Source organism: Lynx canadensis, chromosome F2, assembly GCF_007474595.2.
Source record: "Lynx canadensis isolate LIC74 chromosome F2, mLynCan4.pri.v2, whole genome shotgun sequence".
NCBI classification, from domain to species: domain Eukaryota; kingdom Metazoa; phylum Chordata; class Mammalia; order Carnivora; family Felidae; genus Lynx; species Lynx canadensis.
Window position 1 is genome coordinate 62,868,509 of NC_044320.2, and position 25,211 is coordinate 62,893,719.

Sequence of the window (25,211 nt, forward strand, 5' to 3'; positions counted from 1 at the left end):
AAAAAAAAAAACTTTTGTGATTCATCCTGGGACAAGAATGCTCCACCAGGTTAAGTTCTACACACTGTGGGCTCTTTTGCTTTATTATGCGATTGCTGGGTGGCACGCCTTTCAGTTCGCCTCCTGCAGTCGCATCCCTCCATCCCCTCTGGAGTTACGGCTGCTACAGGAGAAGCCTATCCTCGTAGGAGCGGGAGACTTGATGGACGAGGGGGCACCTCCGGGCTGTAGCAGCAGACGCTGGGCGTGTGAGGTGCGCCCTAGGGGGGCAGGCTGCTGGCAGAGGGGCCCGGTCTGCGCGCCGGCGGGAGGCTTTTCCCGAGACGAAGCTGGCACTTGACTTTCCCCGATCTTCGTCCGGGGCATCTTCCCTGCCGTCTGCAGCCCCAAGAACCCACTGCCTCCACTTTGCAGCCCCGGCCTGTCCCATTCTCTCGCTTTCTTTTTTGGCACTGCCCTTTGCCCTCCCATGGAGTCATCTGTTTACTCTCCCTTCACTTGCAGTCACCCATAGGTCACCCTCCCTTTTCCACATTCACCCACTTTGTCCCCTTTCCCTCTCCCCCTCACTCTTCACCTCTCCCCGAGTCGCCTTCTCAGAGGAGTCTGCCGACGGAGATGCTGCGGTCCCCGCGGCCAGGGTCTGCTCTCCGGAGCACCCTCCGTCCACCTTTGCCCCCTCTCCGGGGGCGCAGGAGGCAAGTTTCCGCCCCGTCCTTTCCCCAGTGACAGGACTTGGCCGGCCACGGCCAGGGAGCGGAGGGAGAGACGGCCTGGCTCCCGAGCCCCCTCCCCTGCTCGCGAGCTCGCGCGGTCTGTGTCTCTCTCCGCAAGTGCGGAGACGCGGAGGAGGAGGAGGAGGAGGAGTTGGGGGAGGATCTCCATTGAAATAAACAACCAGGCAGCAGTTATTAACACGGGAACATGGCGGCCGCAGCCTCAGCCACAGCTTCGGCGGCGAAGGTCAGCGCCGACGGCAGCCGGCACCTGACGGCGTGACCGACCCGAGCCGGTAACCGCGCCTTCCCTGGGGGCCGTGAGGGAGGGCGGGAGGCGGGCGGCGGGCGGGGGGCGCCGCGTCCCCACCCCCGGCTGCGACTGCCCTTCCTGCGCCGAGCCCGGCAGAACCGTGCGCCGCGGAAAGGGCTGTTTTTGTGTGCGGGGACCGCTGCCGGAGTGTGCGGAAAACGGGAGTTGCATCCCGGAGGCGCCGCGAAGCTGGGGAGTTGGGCTTGGGGTGGGGAGGGCGGGAAGCGGCGGGGAGACGCGGAGTCCCTGGGAGAAAGGAGGCGCTCCAGCGCTTTGCGAGAGCTCTGGAGACGAGTCCCGCGCGAGGCGGGCGGAGGCTGCAGCCCGCGGCGCCGGCGAGAGGTGAGAGCCGAGTCGCGGCGGGGCCGGGGGCGCGGGCGCGGCCCCCCCCAGGAACCTGGCGCCCGCCAGCCCGCCCGCACGGTGCGGGGTTGGCGAGAACCGAGGCTCCTGTCCCCTCGGGGGGAGGGGCTGAGACGGGAAGGTGAATCCTGAGAAGGTGCATTCTTTAATGGAAACGCGGAGCGACTGCAGCGGAGGGTGGGTGTCGGGCGAGGGGAGGCAGGACTCGGGAAGTGCTCGGGGGTGTGTGAAGGTGAAGCGCGATGTCAGGGGCGGCCGGCGGGGTGAGACGCTGGGAGGAGGGGATCGGCGGCCCGGCGGGCGGGCCGGGCCCGTGTCAGCGCCGGGGCGGGGGGCGAGGGGCACCGCGCGCCGCGGGCGGACGGGAAAGACTGCTGCGGCGGGGGCGGCGGGCGGCGCGCTCGGGCCGAGCAGGCCGGGCCGCGGTGGGGGCGGGGAGCCGGGGCCGGACCGCGGCGGCGCCGAGCTGGGCTCGCCCCTGACTTAACTTTCTGGGTGCGGGCATGTGTGCAGGAGGCGCGCTGGGGCCGGGGCTGGGGGCGGGAGGCGGTCCGGGAGGTTCCGGGTTGGCTCGCCAGCGCCCCCTTTTCTCTCCCCCTTCTCCCCGCCCCTGAAGGGACAGGCCCTCAGGGCCCCAGGCGGAAGCGGGAGGGGCCCTCCCGGCCGACTCGCGACGGTCACGCCCCGGGCCCGGGACACTTCTCCTTCGGGCCGCTGGGGGCTGCTGAGGGAGGGGGCCGGGGTCGTCGTTGCGTGGTGGAGCTCCCGGTCCCCCCCCCCGCCCCTCCGGGGAGTCCCGGAGGCGCCTCTTCCGAGATCGGGGGTGGGTCGGTCCCTGGTTAGATGGTTCCTCCCTCTTCCCCCTCCCTCTAGTGGTTTCCGGGGCCTGCGGGACCGAGGGGCGGGAATCGGGGACCCGAGCCCTTTGCACTGGCCCAGAGCTGGACCGGGCCTAACGCCTTCTGGGTCTGTCACTGGTAGGGGAAACTTTCCCAAACCGGGGACCAAGCCTGAACACCTCCTCCGCCACCTCGTCCTCTAATCCCACTCCCACTCCACCTCCTCCAACGCCTTCCCCTCCCACCGACCCGAATCTCGCTGCGTGTGACTGATGGGGCAGTGAGCCAATCGAAGGCGGGGAGCTGACCTGCCGGGTGTCGGTAAGCCAATCGTGGGGACGGGAGGAAGGAGGGGGGCGGGGTTGCTTCCCGACCAGTTAGAGCCGAGTTGCACGCGGGGCGGGGGAGTCATGGAGACGCCGAGCTAGCGACTCTTGTCCATCCCTAGTCACCCGTTCCTTGGTCTTGGTGTAGTGTCACTTATAGGGTCTCTGACCCGGGAGGCACGTAGTTCATGCGAGATAGTGTATTTTTCTTGGCACCACACGAGACGTCGTTTTGACACGATGAGGTCTAAAGCCACTTAGGATGTGGCAGTAACTCTCCGAGGCCCGTTTCTAAAATGGCATATGTTGTAGTGGTCTCTTCTGGACCTCAGCGACCGGTTTATGTGCAGAGGATCATAGGAGTTATTAGTTTGTTTCTTCCTCACTTTCACTCAGCTACTCCAGCGTGGGGACAGTGAAATTTGAAAGGGTTCTCTGAAAATGAAGGCGTCGGGATAGTCTTACGTCAGTTGATTATTGGGTGTAAAGCATCATTGTTTGTAATGGCTTCACTGGTTCCTTGTTTAATTAGACCGCCAGTTTCCAAAGTGCACTTGAAAGTTAGGCTTTGGGGATGGCATTAAAAAAAAAAAGTTGTTTACGGTATGCGTTTTGTTTTTTTCTTTTTCTTGAGTAAACAAAATGAAGTTAGGAACCAAAGCATCACTGTTTGAGACGTAAAGCGTTGGTTTTTAAAAAGCAAAGCTAGTCAAAGAATATTTGTCTACAGAAAAAAAAAGTCTAAGTGAAACGTAGTTTGCTAGATTACTTCCCGCACAAAAAGATTCTTAAAATTAATTAGTTTTCTTCTTAAACACCTTTGAATTGTACAGTGTGTGGGTACTTTTCTGGTTTATGCAAGGTTAGGAGACCTCTTTGGCTGTTTTATGCTGGCTGTTGGGTTCAGTTCAGTGACTTCTTCAACTCTTGACTTTTAAGAATAAGGAGGATAGGTCTTTGATTCTCTAGAAAGAGCACAGGTTGCTCGGCAGGAATAAGCTGCCTTTTAAAAAGGCAGCAGCTGGGACATTGCTTTTTTATGTGTGTATGTGTGCTCCTGTCCTTTGTTGGTGAGGTTTAGTGCACACTGACAGCAACAAGAATCCTTTTCCCAACTGGAATTTGTAAAAATCTTTGGGAGTTCAAGTAATGAATCCTACTAAACTGAGAATGAATCCATTCATTTTGTGTTAAGTATCCCATGAATTTAACTAATCTTGGGAGGCTTATTATTATTATTATTATTATTATTTTTGGAGGTACCTTATGTGCATGATATTTATCTCCTCTATAGTGGCTTCTCAAGCTTTTACAAATATTTGGTTACCATAAGAAAGAATTGACAAAGAACTGTAGTTTTAGGGAACAGTATTAACCATGCTCTATAAATGTGTTCTGTTGTAATATACCATTCTCAAATTTATCATGTGAATTCTTAATTCTGTATAATTTTGAATGTTTGTGTAGACAAAATTAATTGCATTTTGCTGTAGCCTTTGAGGTGTTATTTTAGTGACAAAATCTAAAAACTGTGAGGATAAAAAACATTTAGCTGCTAGAAGTAGGGAATGTCATAAATAACATTCAAAATTTGACAACATTGAAAACCCCCATTACTAATTTAGTTACTGATGGCCACTCTGATGTGTGCCCTTCTCTCTCTTTTGTATGCGTAAAAGCAACACATTAATTTACTTCATTCTCTACAATGATCCTTGAAAATGTTCTCAGATTCTTGGTGGCAGACAGTATCAAGTCCCTTAAAGCCTGGCTCGGGAGGGGGGACCTCTCAAGCATATGGAGACATCTAGAAAAAGATGTGCATCGTCAGCTGTGATTCCATTGTGTGCTCTCAGACTAGATCTGAGCCTTCTTCCTCCTGGGGATTTCAGTCTTAACAGAGGAGTTCTTTGACTTTTATATGTCAGGGTACTGAAACGGAGGGTAGAAAAAAGCTCACCAGTTCTGAATTTAATATTTTTTAGATAGTTTGGCTCTGATTTTTAACCTTGCATTGGTTAAATACAATTTACATGACTTTCATTCACTGGTAGAGGAGTATTTCACTGGAAATGTAAAATGTAAGGATCGGAGGGAGACTTGGGCTGGGTTTGAGTGCATAAAAGGGTAATGCTCCTTGGTTGGCTATATCTATAGCTCTATCTTATTAAAGGTTTCCAAGCCTCACAATCGAGGACCTGTGAGCATTGCTTTCATTACACACCCTATATTTAAGGATTCAGAACCTTAGCTGTTTCAAATCACATCAGGGTGAAACGTGATCCATAAGTTGACAGATTGAATTTCTTAGGAAAAAAAAATGATTGCATTATATTGGGTTTAAAAGTGATTCTTTTAAGCAATCTTAGGAGGTCAGCAAAAAAAAAAAAAAAGTCAACAGTTTTTCTAGAAGGTCAGTTTTCTGAAATGTGCAATGTGTTCTTGATATTTTGGCCACTCTTATGTCGTGGTTGAAATTATATTTAAAGACATAATTAATGCTTAGCTATTTTTATGGCAGAACAGCTATTTAAGAAATTATTGGCTTTTCAATATTCTGTGTTTATAGTTTTGTTTGGTAATTTATGTTATTACATGCTCTATCAATTTTAAATTAAGATAATAGGAGGGAGAAAAAAAGTCACTGCCTTAAGGTATTGGTCTTTTATTGCAATAAATCTTAAAAATCAGCGGGAAATTAGGATCTTTTCCCCTAACGAAATAATCAAACTATATTTACATACCAATAATGAAAGCCATTCAAGGAAAACAGACAAAACCCTTAGTTTTTTATACTCTCCTATCTGAAGCTCATTTACCACTCTGCCATGTTTTTTAAACAAAAAATATTCTTAGCGTTTATTTCCTTTTTTGTTTTAAAGGGTTGTAGAAGGGTTTATGAGTTGCGAACTAGAAAGAATGTTATGTCATGTTACTCTTTGAAGTCTATTAAAAGTAATGTCTGCAAAGCTGTAAAATACAATTTTAGGTCATAGACCCTCAATTCAGACAGCATAAAGAAACTCATACTTTATGGAGTCTAGGTACTACTTTGTAATAGAGGTGGGAATGTGGCTTCTGTGAATATTTTAGAAGCTGGTGTAGTTTTTCTAGCTGTTGTAAAACTGAGGCAAAACTGATTCTGAAAAGACTGGAAATCTTAAAGGTAAACTTGTGTGTTGAAGGTAACTGAAGTGAAAGGACTACATGATTGTTGGGTAGATCACAATAGGGCTTTTGGGGCAGAGAGTTTATGTCTGTCCTATGAAATGTTCATCAGTAACCACATTTCTGGCTTCCAATGGCTGTAATGACATAATGCAATTGTGGAAAAAGTGATTCTAGGACAATTTTCAGTTGGTTCCCTAGTTGGAAATTTCTAGAGGAGCATTAAATGAACAGAGAATCTATGGGGATGCTTTACCGAGCTGCTTTTGAGGCTTTTGGACTTTTAAGTAAGAAAGAGAGAGAACTGCTTGTAGGTAAAAGTTATTGGCAACTAGTTAAAGGTTCTGAAAGAAAAAATAATTTTTAATTTGAGTATCAGTTGATAGATACGTGGAGAAGTGGAGTTGGCAGGTTAATCTGTAGAACTTATGCCTTATAGGAGCTAATCATGACCTGTTAAGAGTTCCTGATGGTAAGTTAAATCTCACATTAGGCTTTTTAGGTCTTGTCTTCACATTCTTGTCTCATTTAACCATGTTTCATTTGTTCACTTATTTATTTGATGAGTTTTGAGTATCCCCCCGTTGGTAGTTTACTTTGATAGTATAAACCGATTCATTACAAATCCTGTGATTAAGAGGGAACAGAGTGGGTGATTTTTAAAAAAATGTTTATTTATTTTTGAGAGAGACAGCACAAGTGAAGGGGGGTGGAGCAGAGAGAGAAGAGAGAAAGAGAGAGAGAGAGAGATCTCACGATTGTGAGATCATGACCTGAGCCCGAGGTCAAGAGTTGGACGCTTAATTGACTAAGCCACCCAGTGCCCCTTACTGGTGTTTTTTTTTGGTGGAGGAGGAGGTGGAAAGGGACATGTTCACCTTAATTTTCAATTAGCTTTGATACTAAAGATCTGTTGTGTGTGTGTGTGTGTGTGTGTGTGTGTGTGTGTGTGTAATTTTATTTATGTATTGTCAGAAATGTTACTTTGGGTTTGGGCTGAAAATAGGATTATATTGTTATAATAAAAAGTTGTTAAATGTCCCTTGACTGATTAGCTTACAATCAAATAAGTTTCCTTTAACGAAGGTATGAATATTTATGATTAATGTTGTTTTATTTTCTCTGGAATGTGCCAGTGTAGTCCGCATGGCAGTCTTCAGCTGGTGGAAGGCATGAGGGCAACAAGGCAGGGACCTCCCTGTTTTGTGGAGACGCTGCCTTGTGGCTGCGTTAAGGCCGACACATCCTGGACCTTCATACCCTAAGTTTCTAAAGGATGGAGAACTCCCTGTGCAGCCTTTCCCAGGTGTTCTGCTATGATTATTTGTTTTTCTAGATTTAACTCGTTCTTGCTCTTGACTAAAATGTCTGTATTGGGAGAGTAACGACAATACAACATAACCGATAATAGCAGTGAGTGCCAACAACCTGTTAGGGGCTTTCTGAGGTGTGTGTGGTTTTTTTGTTTTGTTTCGTTTTGTTTTGTTTTTTTTGCCAAAGCCCTATAAAGTAGAGGTTACCTTGTTTTCTAGAAGATGAGCTTAAGGGAGGTTAAGTCATTGTGCATATGAGCGAAACGTTGGGGGGAAAATTGTCCTTGACCAGCGAGTGAGGGGAAGCAGATCATGAGTATCAGAGGGAATGGCGAGCCTAAGAGTGTCTTCCCTTGAAAGAATCTGATAAAGAACAGCTTGCAGGCTGTCAGTCTAGTTGTTTAGCCCATGAGAGGGATGAAGAGATGTGAGTGGTCCCCGGCCCTGCAAACTATGCCAGCAGGTGTCTCGCAAAGTCTTGCATCAGGCAGGCCTATCCCTGGACAGGCGTTACTTGAGATCTACAAACAGTCCTCCCAGCTTTTTTCCTTTTTAATGTTTATTTCTTTTTGAGGGGAGAGAGAGAGAGAAACAGACAGGGTGTGAGTGGAGGAGGGGCAGAGTGAGGGAGACACAGAATCCGAAGCAGGCTCCAGGTTCTGAGCTGTCAGCACAGAGCTCGACATAGGGCTCGAACTCACGAACCGTGAGATCATGACCCTAGCTGTAGTGGGACGCTTAACCAACTGAGCCACCCAGGGTCCCCAAAAGTCTCAGCTTTTTCGGCAGCAGCCCAGTGTTTAACAACTATTAATTGCAGGGTTCTTGTCTTTTAATGTTCAAAAAGTAAGAACTGGAATGAAGTAAAAAGAGGTAACATTTATTGAGTGTTTCCTAAAAACCTGGTGCAGGGTTAAAGCACCCTTACTGTATATTCTTGTGTGTTTCTCCCGAACACAGTGAGGTGGGTGTTCTTGTTATCATTCCTATAATATAGTTCATGCAGTGGAGGCACAGAACCGTCAAGTAACTTGCCAAGGGTCACACAGCCAGACTACCGGAGAAGAATTTGAACCCAGGCCAACATTGCCCCCTCAGCCCTGCCCCCTTAGCGTGTGTTCTCTTAGCTAGTGGGCCACACTTCTTCAGCATAATGTGGTTGTGTCCTTATCAAGTGCTTCCTTGAGAGAACACAGATCAGTGATTCTCAACTAGGGAAGAGGAAAGGGGTAGGAGCAGATTTTGAGAAAGCACATTCTCACAATAAAAAGCTAAGAAAATAAGCTCTAGAAAACTTGATTGTGGGGGCTAGGGAGAAAACAGATTGAGAGCACTATGGGGGATATAGGTGAGAAAGGACGAAACATTGATACAGATATTTGGCTTATATCTTTACAATATGTTTAATTCTAGTATGTTTCACTATCAGGTGGTGATTGTGTGACGCATGTTTACAGATTTTGTGCAATCTATGTGGCGTGGATGACTTGGTGTTGAGATACTGTAGTCTCAGAAGAGGGCTGATAATATATTCAGTCATCTGACTTGTGCTCTGCTATTTGTGGAATTCTTCTGTCTGCTCAATTGTTTGCAGGGAGTGCGGAGAGCTTTCAGGGGACTCTTTCACCTATGCACGCGGGGGGATTAGCGTGCACTGCCTTTAGTGTTGTAGCTTCTGGGGACTGAAGACTTTTGTCATAGATGGAAATATAATGCATGATATTTTCTGTTACTCATTTAGTGTGTTTATATGAAATGTGATCCCACATATTCCAAGGCTTCACTTGCAGAGTGTGAGTTCTGAAAGTTCCTGTTGTTGCTGACTGACCTCTGCCCATTGAAGTACCCATCTAAATGAAGATTCTTTTCTGGCAGATTATTTCTGCTTATCAGAATCAGCTCATTAACCAAACATAAAACGTCTTCCCTTGCCTTTGGTAGTACAGTAGCATATGTAAGAATATTTGATATTAATTTATCTTAAACTTCTGTTTCTATTAATATGCTTAACGATGAAAAGCTTTCAGTTATTGTCGAAGTGTAAATTTAAAAATGGAGTTGCATATCTTAGAGAAACTTACAGTTTCACTTGAGTCATTTCTAGGCCATTTCTAGAGTCAAACTAAAGGGAAAATTTAGATAGCTATGTGGATAACAAATTTTTAAAAATATGTTTTTAGGGACATAGAGCATGTGACTTCTGGATCCTGGGTCATGAGCTTGAGCCCCACGGTGGGTGCAGAGATTACTTAAAAAAATAAAAATACAATTTTAATGTGCTTGTATATATTTTAAAAATAGCATTCTCGTAAATGTGTTATCAGGTAATCACCTCTGGTTATTATTGAAACATAGGTGCTGAATTCTTTCACATATACTTTAGATTCCTGAATAAGGAATATGGAAATTCCTTGCTAAAATCTGAATGTCAAGGGTGTGAATTTCTGCATATTTAACATTATGCCATTTCTCGAAATTACAGAAGTTGGTCTCAATAGTTATGGAGGATAGGCAGTAGGGGCTGGCGGGGGTGGGGGGGGGTGGGGGCTTGAGAAGATTCTGCTGTCCTGTATCTGCCTCCTTGTGCCTGCAGCCTGATGTGAGTCATAGGTTGGGTATGCTGTGCTCTGAGACTAAGCTCCTGCATGGCTCAGTACTTTGAAGTGAGGATGGGATGGGAAATAATGGGACAACTTTGGACTGCTTCAATTGGGTATAGATCTTTGTAGACTTTATTCCTCTGCTTTCGTTTATTTTCTCCTTTGGCTTTCTCTTCTCTCTTTTTTTCCCTTCAAGTTAAAGACGGATGATGGCTGGTAGTGAAGGGAACACGATCAAGCTTATGGAGGAAGTCTGTTACTATCATTAAGCATTTCATGTATGATCATGAGCTATGGTTTCCCCTTTACCAAACAGATTGGCTCTGCTAACAGCACTTAGTGAAGAAGCTAGCTATTTGTTAAGTAAGCCATTAGGTTGAAAACAGATCACTTAACAGGCACAGTGCAGTAATTGGCTGATTTGTTGTTGGAAGTTGGTCGGATTGCTGGACAGCATTGTGGGTCTAGTAGACTTGGGGGCTGAGTCTCTGTTGTCTAATAGGATTGAGTATTACACTCCCTAGCTTTTATGTGTTTTATTTCTTCCTTTTTAAGGATATTGTTACAAGCTCTATAGTGTTAGATGTCTTGAAAGTGTTCATTAGATTCAAGTGGTCCAAATGGCATAAATTGGAAATATTAAGATGATTTAAGATTGATGAAAATTGTAACCAAATTCCTAAAGCCTTAGGAATGTCTGCCTCTTTGGAGTTTCTGGTAGTATATTGTATTTTCAATTTCTGGAATTCCATTTGGGGCTTATGTTATGTGTATTTTTCTTACTGCTGTTTTAAGTAATAATGTCTTGATTCCTTAAGGCTTTTCTGTAAGAGTGTGATATAAAAATATTTATTCCCATTTAAAAAATGTCATTTTCATTGTATTGTAGCACCACTAGAATCTTTTCGAAGTAAACACATAATAAGTGTAAATAATGGAACCTAGTGAAAGAAGTGGATGTCATGTAAAGCTCTTTGATTTATGCTGTACTACCTTTTAAGCAGGAGGTGTGTACAGTTAATTAAGAATTTTAATAAATGGGGCGCCTGGGTGGCGCAGTCGGTTGAGTGTCCGACTTCGGCTCAAGCCATGATCTCGTGGTTTGTGAGTTCGAGCCCCACGTCGGGCTCTGTGCTGCTGACAGCTCGGAGCCTGGAGCCTGTTTCGGATTCTGTGTCTCCCCTGTCTCTCCTCCTCCCATGCTCATGCTCTGTCTCTCTCTGTCTCTTAATAATAAATAATAAAAATAAAAAGAATTTTAATAAATGAAAGGCTTTAGCCGGTTAGATAGAACACAAAAAATGACATGATATTCATTGTGAAGTGAACATATTGACAGTGACAGTTGATGGTAACAAAAGTCAACAAAATGCCTGGACATTGAAGGACATTAGAAAACAAAATTGGAGCATTATCCTTCTGGTTAGAAGATGCTCACATAACAGCATTCTCGTATCATTGGTGATCTCATTTAATAGTAAATATTTTCACTTTGAGAAAAGGCATTCAGGAGAAGATTGTCAGGAGGTAAAGGGAACCCCAGATATTTGACTCTAGGAGAGCAAAGCTTTAGGCAGGAAGGAATTGGGTCTGGATACCTCTGGCCTGGCCTTGTGTGCTGGTGGTAGGGTCATTGAGCTGGACCTCCTGCAGAGGTTAGGACTCCCCCTACGAGAGGTGCCCTTCTCCCCTCCCCCCCCCCCCCACCGCCCTTCCTATCACTGGGGGCCGCTGCTGACCCTGTGGTGGGGGGGAAAGGGAGAGCCTGTGCCAGATGAAACGGGGGTTAAGTCCCAGGGCATGAAGGTCCCAGATGCTCACCTGCACAACTTTCGTTTGTGTCTGGGTCTCCCACCAGGAGCTGGCCGGCTCTCATGTATAACATCTTCTGATCTGTATCCGTAATTCAGGCAGTGCTGACGGCCTGTGCCCTTGAGGCAGCATTGAGCCCCACGGCCCTTCCACCCCCGTGCTCTGTGAGGTGAGAAGTGAGGGGATTCCTCCACCTAAAAGCAGTTAAGACCAGGTGAGACAAGGGAAGACCTTCAGGGGCTTGTGATTTTCAGAGGCTGAGTTCCTTGCCTTTACCTGGCTTGGCCTTCAGAGGAGTGAGGGAAGCTAACACCTCGCCAAGGGATAGAGTTTTCTTTGCTGTGGGAGCCCTTTTCCATTCCCTTCTTGAGAAATTTCCCATTGAGGTTCAGGTGTTTCCTGCAGGTTCATTGGAGATTTTCTGGACCTGCCTCAGTTGCTCATAGTGGTTTATTGTCTTCGAGAAAGAGATCGAGTGTATAATGGAGATGGGGGGAAAGCTTTCAGAAAGAAGTTGAGGTGGCATGGGAGAGGAGTTGCTGTGTTGGATCTAGGCTAAAAAGGTTAGGACCATGTAGATGCAAGATATCAATGCAGTAGAACAGCCTTGACTGAAATGTGTAAAATAATGAAGGTGTATATGGAATAAATCGAGAGTAGCAGGTACAGGCCCTTGCAGCTTGAAAGACTTTAAGGATGCACTACTCCTTTTTCCACTTGATCGTACTGAGCAGTTAACTTATAGTACTTGAGGCTTTAAGTGGAATAGGCTATTTATACAGGCTTTATTTATTTTTTTTTTTGGAAGGTTTAGATAGATAAATGGTGGCTTAGTTCCTAATATCAGTAAAACAAATGAGAATTTTTGATATACATTCTTTGGAGCTTAGTATCAAGGAGAAAAACCATGAATTAAAATGCTCTGAATAATCAAGCATTAAAATTTGTCTACTGTGTTCAGTAAATATGCTTAAAATGATTGTATGCATTGGCTTATCTGAATGCAACAGGTACAACAGGAAATAGTACATGTCTTCTCACTGGTTTGCTAAAAACTGGGTAGTAAGTATGGAGTACAGATGTGTATATTTTTTGTTCATTTATTCTTTCTCCCCCTCCTCCAAAATAGTATTATAGAACAGCTTAAAACCTTTAATTTTTAAACTGTATTTGGACTGACTGAACAAATTCTCCTTTTGCACTGTAAGTCATTGATAGACTGATCTTCCCCAAATACCCCTTTTATAATAATACAAGTCCCTACACATCACAGAATGATATTCCTAAACACTTACTAGATAGGTCTATCACAGACCCATTTCCCCCTATTTGTGCTTTTTACATGAGCCTTTGTACCCGTTAGTCTGTTCTTCCTGGCCTCCCACGAGCCTGTGTTGACCATGCAAACTCACGCTCTTTGATTTTGCCCCAGAAAACTAATGAGTTATTCTACAGTTCAGGAAGCAATCCTTTGATATTAAACTCAATTTATTGGGAGTTTATATTGTTCTCAGTTAATGGCAGAGCATATGATCAAAACAAAGAGACATGGAATCCAGCAGTATCCAAATGTTATTAGTAAAGATGCTTATTACATTGCTTACAGATTTATTAAAAAAAAAAAGGTCCACTTACCTTCAAAACAGAAACAATAAAGACTTAAATTTGGGCTTTGTTGCTTCTGTAAAACTGAACATTTTTCACACTGAGACTTATTATCTTTTCCCCTGCAGAATATTTTGACACTGTGGTGAGAAGAGGGATTAATAATCTCAGTTTATAGTGGAAAGAGGAGAAAAAAGGTAAAGAAAGCCTTGGGGAAATTCAGTAGTACTGGAAAGGTAATAAAACAAAACCAAACACAAAGAAAGTATACCAGGGTTGGCACTTAAATACTTCCATTGAAGAAGTGATAAAAAAGAGAATGAAAGCATCATTTGAAGGGCTGATGTCTCAGTAGATAAATATGAAATTCTACAACTATCCAAAGAGCAAATCCCTCATAGTGCACACATAATATATACTTGTGACAACACCCATAAAAACATTCCTCAACCTCCTTCCCAAATCTCTACTTAAACAATTATTCTCTATTTTGTGGGATCATTTTATTGCAGAGTAATTGAGAAGCTATCTATCTGTCAGCTATTTACATTCTGTCACAAGCCAATTATATATTAAAGTAGTAGAAACAGTATACACCTCAGGTGGAAAAACAGGGTGGTGCTTGTGATGTACAGGGTCATATCTATATCCTTTCCTTAGCTCCTGTGATCTTCAGTAATGTGGTAGAACAAGTGGCTAAATAACGGCTATTTCCATGCTGTGTATGCTGCTGCTTTCTCCCTCCTTCTTTGCGTGTGTGTGTGTGTGTGTGTGTGTTAGATAAACTGTTTGAAAGTAATTACAGATGCCCCTTTATCCATAAAGCGCACAGCCTTAAAATAAAGGCATTATTTTATATCACCGTATACAGTATGAATGGGACTGTTCAACCCAAGAAAACTAGTGTCCAAATAACAATTCTCTAATCAGTTTTCCCAGTTGGCCCCAAACTGTTACAGTTTTGGGTTTCAAACCAAGAACTAATCAAGTTTGCTCACTGTATTTGACTCTGTAGTCTCTCTTACTATGAAAGATTTCCCCTAGTTTTTACTTGTTTGGGTTTTTTTTTTTTTTAATATTTTAAACGTTTATTTATTTTTGAGAGAGAGAGAGAGAGTGAGAGAGAGAGAGAGAGACAGAGTGTGAGCTGGGGAGGGGCAGAGAGAGGGAGAGACAGAATCCGAAGCAGGCTCTAGGCTCTGAGCTGTCAGCACAGAGCCCGACACGGGGCTGGAACCCATGAGCTGTGAGATCATGACCTGAGCCGAAGTCAGACGCTCGACCAACTGAGCCACCCAGGCACCGCCCCTGTTTTTAGGTTTTTAGACTACTTTTTAAATGTTTTTTTTTTTTTAAGTTAAATTTCATTGTGGCAATATCTATAAAATTTGCCATCTTATAATTTTTTAAATAATTGAGTAGTGTTAAGTGCATTTACATTGTTGTGTAACCAGTCTTTTCAGTGTTTACTTCAGTTTCTCCCAGGGACCTCTGGCTGGCTGAGTCCAAAGAGCATATGATTCTTGATCTTGGGGTCATGAGTATGACTTCCCAGGAGACTCCTAGGGTTCTCTGATGGTAAACCTTCTCAGAGGCAGCATTCCTATGAGAGCCCCACGTTGGGTGTAGAGATTACTTAAAAAAAAAAAAAAAAAAGACTTCAGTTTCTCCAGAAGTGTTAAGAAAATTAAATTGTTGGGGCGCCTGTCTGGCTTATTTGGTGGAGCATGCGACTCTTGCTCTCAAGGTTGTAAGTTCTAGCCCCATGTTGGGTGTAGAGATTACGTAATAAAATTAAAAAAAAGATAATTAAATTGTTAAATATGTTAATGAATTTGATCAGGGCTGAAGAATAGCATAACCTTTGAGAGCTTATTGCTTGAGATAGTGGCATCTTAGGACTTTTTCTTGGCATGCCCCTTCTGAATGCTCCTCAGTTCTGGGCCCAGACATACGTTGTTCAAGTGCACCATAGGGAGATACACCTAATGCTGAGGGATGCAAACATGAGGGAATGCTGCCTCTGAGAAGGTTTACCATCAGAGAACTCTAGGAGTCTCCTGGGAAGTTGTAGGTTTCTCTTTTAGGCGCAGGATGGGGGTTGAGGCGTTAATTTATAGCACTTGGCTAAATAGAAAGCTTTTATTCAAACACTTGTTTGGAGTAACATTATAGAGACAAAAATTTGCTGGGATTTTATGGAGTTTGGCAGCTTGGGTTTCTTGAATGCTTGACTGCACAACTTTGAATTTGAAGCTTTCTGTTTCTTTTTTCCTTTTTTTTTTTTTTTTTTTTTGCAGTGTCTTCATTTATTCTCCCTTCAGACCTTTTGTGCCTCTCCTCCACCCCCATGATTTCCAGCTTTCATTTCTATTTAACCTCCTGTTCTCTTCATTATAGAGAGCCCTCTTGTCTTCCCTTGTGAATCACAGTGGATATCTGGATTCATTCTCACTTTGAGAAATAGAATATAAAAGTAAAACTCATTCACAGGTGTGCAGATTATACCAGAGAGGTACCTCATTTTGTCACCTACCTAATCCAGTGGAGAAGTAGTTATTATTTTAAGTAGGCTTCATTCCCAGGGCAGAACCCTATGCGGGACTTGACCTCACGATCCTGAGATCAAGACCTGAGCTAAGATCAAGAGTGGGACGCTCAACTGACTGAGCCACCCAGGCGCCCCAGTAATTATACTTAATGTAGATCTGGAAGCCTCAGTGGAAAAGTTGTGGGTGGGAAAAACACTACCACTCAAAGAAGACAAGAAATGACACAAGAATTTAAGAAAACTCCAGTATAGCTCTCAACTTGAAACTTTTAGGCTCCTGGAAAATAAAAAACAAGGTTATCTTCTCTTACTCTACCTAATACTCTCAGGGAAAGGAGTATTGTTAGGCTAATGACCATGAATCCTGTACTTCCCGCCTCCCTGCGACAACAGGACAAAACAAAATATGCTGCTCAGGAATAATGAGAATGTTATTGAATTAATATTTGTACTGAGAAATCATATACCTGGGAGATACATAAGAGGCATGAAGAATGGAAAGAAAAGTGGGGCTGCACTTAGTCCTCTTTTTGTTTAACACATCTGGACAATTTTAAAGTGACTAGAATTTAAAATAAGTGACTCAGAAATACCATTTTCTGATACTTATTGATTGATTGCAAAACTTTCCTGAGCTGTCTTTCAGATATACTAAGTGACAGCCCTCTTGTTCATCTCTTTTTGTGTGCATTGTGCTGCTTTTTAAAAAGTTTTAAATGTTAGAAAGGGTTGGACAAAAAGTGTAGTCGCATTTCTGAGTGGCTGCGGGCTACATTCCAAGCAGATAAGGTAACAGGTAGCAGCATGGCTCAGCTGAGAGGGAAGTACTTCATGAAATAGAACCAAAACAGGGACATTATGGACAGGTGGGGGAGGGGCACAGAAATAATATAAAGAAAGTGATATTATTATAAAACAGGTGCTATACAAAACCCTCAGAAAAGGAGTGGTTGTGTATCTAATTTTTCTGGTTTTGTTTTTTATTCCTTTGTGCACCTCATATTTTTAAATGAGCCATTTAGAGGAAAATACTTTTAAAGATTTTAGTTTTTAGAGTAATTTCCACACCCAGTGTGAGGCTTGAACTCACAACCGCAAGATGAAGGGGTCGCATACTCTACTGACTGAGCCAGCCAGATGCCTCAAGGAGAAAATACTTTTAAAATGTGATGTATTTCCCATCAGGTTCTGCACTGACAGTGCAGAGCCTGCTTGGGATTCTCTCTCTCCCTGGGATTCTCTCTCTCCCTCTCTCTGCCTCCCCCCCACCCCCATAAATAAACTTTAATAAAATGTGAAGTATTTTCCTATTTTCTAAACTGATTTGAAATGTGCTAAAATTCACTAAGGTCCACGTCCTTTTTTCAGTTACTGACCTGTTTGTCTCTCTATCATGTAACTGTAAACTGCAGAATTCTAGGTTAACTCCTGGACTTGCCTTTCTGTCTCTTCACTGGGTGTTACTTTTTGTGTATGGTGTGTGTGTGTGTGTGTGTGTGTGTGTGTGTATGTGTTTAAATGACAGTGTCTTTTGTCCTTTCTGGTTTTCTGCATTTTATCTGCTGTGGGTTTAGAAACCAGATAACCAGATTTGCTTGTTCATTCAACAAAAATTTAGTGAGCACTTCCTATATATAACCAGACAATGGGAACACAAACATTAAAAGAAGAAAAGGCCCCTATCCTTGAAGATCTCACAGAGAAGGAAGGAGTCCCGTGGGCAAGTAATGACAACATATGCATTAGAATAGGAAACTGTATTAGAGGGCTAGTCATATATTTTATGGGGGCAGATGTTCATTTTGTGAGGTGAGGGAAGGCTTTATAGCTGCTGGAGTGTTGGATTGAGCCTCAAGGGCTGATTTAGATTTCATCAGAGAAAAGGTATTCTAAAGAGAGACACGTGCAAAGGATGAACATAGGAAATATCATAGTATGTTCTATTTTTCTCTTATTATATATGTACTTTTTAAAATATGCACTTTAAATAAGATCTGCATGAGAATCTGAGAAGCTCCTATCTGTAAAACTGGTAATCTTTAGAGCACGGAATTTGGGATATTTATTTTGAATGTTTAGAAAGAAGCCTTTTTGTCTCCTTTTCATTTCTTGCTTGTGTTCTGGATTAGGGAGTTCTGTTTACTGTTGGTGCATGATATATATCCCTCACTTGGTGGCATTATGCTCACAAATGTGGGACACAATTGGAAAAGCCATGATAGACATAGCTTATCTGCTCCATGACATCTGGCATTCAGCTAAGAAAGTCTCAAAGCCAGGGCTTGGCAATGGAATCAACTGAAGGCTTGCTCACTTTCATGCCTGCTGTTTGATGTAGGCTGTTGGCCATGCCCTCATCTGAGTTACATGCTCAGATACCTACATATGCCCTCTCTACCTAGCTGCTTGGGCTTCCTCACAGCATGGCGGCTGGGGTTCAAAATGTAATCTATCCAAGGATGCCGTCACCCTTTATGACTTAACCTCATTAAGACACATGGGAGGAAGGATGATTTATTGTTTTTGAGGTCTCCAAAGTGATTCTATATGAGATGTAATGAGCAGCTGTTCTTTAGTTCCGTAAAAGGCAAAGTTTTTAAACTATGTCTAATGAGATTTTTAGATGTTTAGAAGAACTTTCTGATAAAAAATTAATAGGCTTTTTTTTTTTTAACTAGAGGAAATGAGATGATTTTAAAGAAATTTTCTGGTAACAGATTCTCTGTTTATCTCCAAAGAAAATTATAGGGCATTAGTTAATCTTTCTAAATTTTTTCTTTAAATTCTAGAATTACCTTTATTTTAAATACAGAAAAATGTGGCCTGTTGTTTTTCTTTCCTATTCATGTATTTATTTGGTAGAACTTTTGATTAAATTATAATAACATATATTTTTGAACTGTTTGTTTTACCAGGAACATTTCTAGGGAATTAGCCCTGAAAGCCACTCACGATATGAGTAATCATTAATATAGTCCCCCCTTCAAGCACCAGGAGGGTCCTGGTTCAGCAGATTGCTTTATAGATTAAGGCAGCATTCTGTTCAAAAGATGCTTTTTTCATGTGCTGGGAACATGGATGATAGAGTTTTTATTCTAAGTCTGTAGTCCAAATTTTAAAATGCATAAATTGTCTACCTAGCTTCTCAAAATGGAAATTCCGGTGTCTCACTGGGATTTAGAAAAAGTATGGACGGGGTCTCTGCTTTTAAAAAGAGACTCTTCAAGGGACTCTGCCAGATTCTTTGGAGAGCCAGCCTTTAGAGTCCCCTGGTTTAGGTCATGAGCCAAGGTAGCGGTGTGTGATTCTTTTCCCATTGGGATATCCCAGCAACCAGAAACAAATAGAGGGTTGGGGATACTCAGTGTGAAGATTGCCCCGCAAGACTGTTTGTTGTCTGCATGTACTATTTGAGCTCATGATTCCATAGTAAGAAATTTCTCAGTAGAGAAGATCAGAAAATCGTACAGTGAAGTAATTGACATCTAACATACCATCAAGCACAGACCTGTCCTTGGGAAGGGCATTTCACTTTTAGGGATAAAATGAAAGTAAAATCTTTCAAGATCTTGTCATTAGTTTTTCTTCCTAGTTACTCCTATGATGTCACTGCAGGGCACAAAGTTTATAAAATTCTTCTTAGAGAATTTGCTAAAACCTTGTGGAGTGTTCTATCGAAAGATGTTAACATTACATATTACATATGTTATATATACCAACAAACTAGGGAATTTTTACATGCAAGAGTTCTTTGGTTTGGAATTTATTTATTTATATATTTTTAAAAAATTCTAGCCAGTATGGAGTAGCATTTAAGAGCCACATTGTCTAGATTGTGGTCTGGCTCCATCACTTGAACAGATGTGACCTTGTGCCCCAATTTCCTTAAATGTTCACTGTTGTTATTATCATGACTTTATATCTCCCTCAGTGGTCAGAGTCTGGGACCCAATTGGTGTTCAATAGATCTTAACTAGTTTTTTTGTGATTGCAATTCAGAGTAGATTATTTTCAATGCAAATTGAGGGGGATTTAAGGAACTACTTAGGAAGCCAATCCTGAAGACTAGAACCACATCTGTGTGGTCAAGTTTTTTTTTTTTAAACCACCTTTCTTTATTAATTAATGCATGTTCCAGAAATGCAAGGGTGGCACAACACTTTATATTATACAGTCTATAAGGATACATTATAAACTGTTTTGTAACTATAAACTGTTTAAAGTAAATGTGCTACCACTCTGATTATAAAATGATTATTATTATAATCGCATTAGCATTTTAGTACCTAGTAGGTCTAATTCAGTGGTTCTCGACTAGTGGGAGTAGGGAGGGAGGACAAGGATTATTTGATGAATTATTTGGTCCTTTTTTATATCCATGTGGTTTATTGGTAGTTGAAGGCAAAGCTGATAGTGCTGTTTTATGCAAAAGGTTGAGAAGAGGGTGCTTTAAATTAATAGAATTAAAGTTTCTTATGTTTTGGAAAAATTTGGGAGGTTATTTTTAAAATTACTCAGAGGTGGTAGAAATTTTATTTATCCTATTAAACATAGCATGGGCACGTGGGTGGCTCAGTTGGTTAAGCGTCTGGCTCCTGATTTCGGCTGAGGTCATGATCTCATGGTTCAGGGGATCAAGCCCCACGCCGGGCTTTGTGCTGAGAGCACAGAGCCAGCTAGGGATTCCCTTTCTCCTCTCTCTCTCTGCCCTCCCCTGCTCACGCACACTCCTTCCCTCTCTCTCTCAAAATAAAGAAATAAACTTAAAACAATTGTTAAAAACAGGTCCAAAAAATCAAGTACATAAAATACACCTTTAATTAACCTGGGAGATTGAATGCTTATTTGACATATCTAAGTGTTGGTCTTAGAGGTGGACGGTGGTATTCTCTATAAGAGATAATACTTAGATTTCTCAGGGAAATCTAAGGAGACCTCAATGTTGGAGTCATTTGACGGGTTTGATTTAATATAAAACCTCTTCTTTTGAGAACACTACTGCATACAACTTGACCATTAGTTTTGACTAGTTGAGACGGTGGCTTAAAGCACAATAATTTTCTCAGAAAAAGTGAGACTCTTGCTAAGAATGGTTGGACATAATTCACTGAAAGCAGGTGTTTGTTTTTTCTTGGATCCTGAATGTACCCTATAAACAGATGCTACAAAACAGCCAAGGAAAGAAAGTCTCATTAGCCGTTCTCCACCTCAGCTGTCTTCATTGTACAGTTTAGTTAAGTCTGATCATCAGTAATAGTTTTGTTTTCCCTAGCGATAAGTTGACCCTCTGAATTGTTCTAGATCTAGCCTGTTCCCTAGATAAGTTCACATTTCACAAATCATAATGAGGGATGCCTGTATTCAGTTGTGTTTGCCCACGCTTACTACACAAAGTACACACTGATTTACCCAGAGATGATGGACAACTTTATATAGCTAAATTGCCTAATGGGGAATTTCCAGATCCACAGGGAGAGATGAGAGAGTTACAGTTACCGATAAAGTACATTTAGAAGGTTGGTTTATGAAGTTCAAAGGAATGAATGCCTTTTCTTATAGTAGAGTATGAGCAGAACATTTCTGCGTTTATTTATTTTTGGGACAGAGAGAGACAGAGCATGAACGGGGGAGGGGCAGAGAGAGAGGGAGACGCAGAATCGGAAACAGGCTCCAGGCTCTGAGCCATCAGCCCAGAGCCCGACGCGGGCTCGAACTCCCGGACCGCGAGATCGTGACCTGGCTGAAGTCGGACGCTTAACCGACTGCGCCACCCAGGCGCCCCGAGCAGAACATTTCTGAATAGCATAAAGAAAATTTCTTGGATTGATTATAGTCCACATCTATATATAGAATGGAATCATTTAAAAATATTTGGCTTAAATTGGGAGTCCAATTTAAATATGCTTTATAAATCTTTTTTTTTTTTTTTTTAACGTTTTTTATTTATTTTTGGGACAGAGCGAGACAGAGCATGAACGGGGGAGGGGCAGAGAGAGAGGGAGACACAGAATCGGAAACAGGCTCCAGGCTCTGGGCCATCAGCCCAGAGCCCGACGCGGGGCTCGAACCCACGGACCGTGAGATCGTGACCTGGCTGAAGTCGGACGCTTAACCGACTGCGCCACCCAGGCGCCCCATGTTATACTTTAGACTGGTAACCATTACTTCACTTCTAGTCAAGCTACTGACCATGTGTCATGACAGGTTAAGGGACTGAAATAGAAGGAGATGGTAACTCCAGGTCTAGCTCCTCCCTGGTGAGAGTTTTTCCTTTTACGTCTGACTGTCGCACGTTCACATGGGGAATAGCATAACCTCTTTCACTGCCTAGCCCCTCTTTTCATTTTCAGTCAGTCTGGTGGCTTGGCAGGACTTTCCCGGAAGCCCATACCTTTCTGGAAGTGCACACCTGTGTGCACCGGCATCTGAAGGAACGCTGTTAGGCTCTGGGTGCTTTACCTAGCATTTACCTTTCAGAGAGATGCCACGGAATTGGATATGAAAATTCACTGTCTTCCTACCGTTTTCCTTAATTTTTTTCTTATTTGTTTTTAATCTTGAAATAGGAACGTTTATTAGTAAGTCAAATGAGCTATTGAGTCAGAGCTGTGGAAACTGTGGGGTACCATCTGTGTAGTTTGTGATGTGCCATATCAACTCATTTGAGCTTTTAGCAGGAAAAGTGATCTAAAATTACAAAGCATTATTATTAACACAGTTGGTTCTATAGTGGATCAGGGTGTGAAAAAAAAGAATCTCTGGGGGACAGACTGCTTTTCTGTATCAGTTGTATTAACCCTTCTGGAGCATGTGATATTATTTAGTAATTTACCAATTGGTCTTTATCAGTTTGCTATCTTGGTATGTTGCAGAAGAAATGTATCCATGTTTTGGCTTAGATCAGACTCATTTTTACAGGTAAACTGTCATTTTCATTCAGAGTAGATCTGTGCTAACTTCCCTGCCTCATTCTTCTGGGATTCCTGAGCAGCAGTATCTGAGAGCTGCATTTTGTATTTAAGATATTGTTGATGGGCCTGGAGCAAGATACTTGAGCTTTCCCCACAGGGCATATTAATGTTTCTTGATCTATGACTCTATCACACTGGAGTTGACACCTCTTTGTTCTTTTCTTCCTCGTTTAAACAGAACAAAATATGTCTTTAAAAATTTTTTTTCCAGTTTTATTGAGATATAATTGACATATAACATTGTTTGAGTTCAGGGTGTACAATATAATGATTTGATGTATATCTGTATTGCAAAATGATTATCACCGTAAGTTTAGTTAGCATCCCTCATCACATAGTTACACATTTTTTTCTTTGATGAGGTTTTACTTTGTCTTACCAACTTTCAAATATTCAATAAAGTATTGTTAACATAGTTACTATGCTATACATTACCTCCCCAGAACTCATTTGCCTCAAAATTGGAAGTTTGTACCTTTTGACCACCTCCTACCCGTTTGCCCCACTCCCTTCCCCTGCCTCTGGCAACCATCTATCAGTTTTCTGTTTCTGTGATTTTGGGTTTTTTTTTAGGTTCTACATATAAGTAACATCCTACTGTGTATTGCTTATTTTAGTATAATGTCCTCAAGATCCATCCATATTGTTGCAAATGGCAGATTGCCTTTTTGTGACTGAATAGTATTTCATTGTATATATACATCGTATTTTCTTTATCCATTCATTGGTTGGGAGGCCCGTAGGTGGTTTCCATGCTTTGGCTATTGTATATAATGCTGCAGTGAACATGGGGGTGCAGCTATCTCTTTAAGACAGGGATTTCATTTCCTTTGGATATGGACCCAGAGGTGGATTGCTGGAACATGTAGTAGTTCTGTTTTTAATTTTTTGAGGAATCTTCCTACTGTTCTCCATAGTAGTTATGCCAGTTTATAGTCTCACCAACAGTGCATGAGAAGTCCCTTTTCTCTACATCCTCCTCAACTCTTGTTATTTGTTGTGTTTTTGATGACCCCTATTCTAACAGGTGTGAGGTGATAGCTCATGGTGGTTTTCATTTGCATTTCCCTGGTGTTTAGTGATGTTGAACACTTTTTCCTGTATTTGTTGGCTATTTGTCTTCTTTGAGAAAAATGTCTATTTAATTCTGTCCATTGATTGATTGATTGTTTATTTTTGAGAGACAGAGAGAGACAGACACACACATAACGCAAGTTGGGGAGGGGCAGAGAGAGAGGGAGACACAGAATCTGAAGCAGGCTCCAGGCTCTGAGCTGTCAGCACAGAGCCCGACGCGGGGCTCGAACCCATGAATGGTGAGATCATGACCTGAGCCAAAGTTAGATGCTTAACCGACTGAGCCAACCAGACACTCCTCTCCTGTCCATTTTTAAATCTGATTTTTTTTTTTTTTTTTTTGCTCTTGGTTGTATGAGTTCTTTATGTATTTTGGATATTAATCCCTTATCAGATACATGATTTGTAAATATTTTTCCCATTTTGTAGCTTGCTTTTTCATTTTGTAGATGGTTTCCTTTGCTGTGCAAAATATGTGTTTTAAATGTAAGCTTCACAGTCTGCTTTTATGATTCCTTAGTCTAGCCAATTTATTATAATCCAGTTAAAAATTGTCATTTTTGGATTGTGAAAGTGCTCTTTCTCTGTTAGTTGGGCATCCTTCTGGTTTCCATGGCACTCTCCTAAGAGACCTTTCGGGAGGAAAGGTGAGCTTCAGCCGACTGATGACCTTCCTTCCTGACCTTCACCAGACCACACATTTGGCTACTGATAGCTTATCTCATGTTCTGCTTTTTTTCTGTGTATATTTAGGTTTTGTATGTGTAATGAAATTATGAACTCCTGCAGCAGCAGCAGCTTGGGATAATGTTAAGTGAAAGGAACTTGGATTGGGATGTTTTGGAATCAGTTCTAGTTCTGGCTCCTTTACCCAGGAGTTGAAGGCATAGGCAGATTCTTAGTTTGTAAAAATATTCTCTTGTAACTCCCCTAACCTCAGGATTTTGTGAAAGTAAATGAGAAAATATAAAGGCTTTATAATATGTCACTACAAATACTATTTGTTGTAGTTATGGGCATGTTTAAATATTGCCATGAGATCTTAAACTATCTGATGACGGGACCAGCTGTTGACTCTAAATGAGAGCTTCATAGGTGACTGGGAAATGTCAGGTAGGATGTGTTATCTTAAAAATCATCTAGCTTTGATCCCAATACCATGTACTTCATTATCTCAATTTCAGTTTTATATTTCTGTCATCATCTCTATAACCTTGAATAAAATAGGAAATATTATTTTACATTTGGTAGTTGTGTGGTGTTACAGTAACAACCCTATTTCATCTACTAGACTGGTAAAGAAAATATGAAAATACTTTTCCATGATTAGTGTTACTATCTGTATAACATTAACACTGTACCTTTGTAGGGTTGTCTACAGAGTCCTAATATATTTTCAGTGAGATAGATTAGCATTGCTACTTTCAGTTTAACAAAGGAGCAGTCTGGAACAATGGAGACTCGATGCTGTATTTATAATTGAGTTAAGATTAGGATTCGGGGTCCCACCATTGATTAAATAAAATGCATTGAAATGCTCTGTTACTCTGCTGTTTT

The 25,211-nt window shown here is 42.2% G+C and overlaps 1 protein-coding gene across 6 annotated transcripts in view; it reads left to right on the plus strand.

Moving 5' to 3' along the window:
• The first annotated feature begins 366 nt into the window (after positions 1–366).
• The window catches only part of NCOA2 (nuclear receptor coactivator 2), a 293,273-nt gene continuing 268,428 nt past the window's right edge, over positions 367–25,211 (plus strand). For 3 of the 6 annotated variants that reach the window (XM_030303986.2, XM_030303983.2, XM_030303990.2), the window contains exon 1: positions 368–1,012. The gene's annotated coding sequence lies outside the window, so the exon portion shown is untranslated. Of the gene's footprint in view, positions 1,013–1,259; positions 1,372–25,211 lie in introns of those variants that run through there. The other 3 variants (XM_030303987.1, XM_030303984.1, XM_030303989.2) reach the window with 2 other exon arrangements.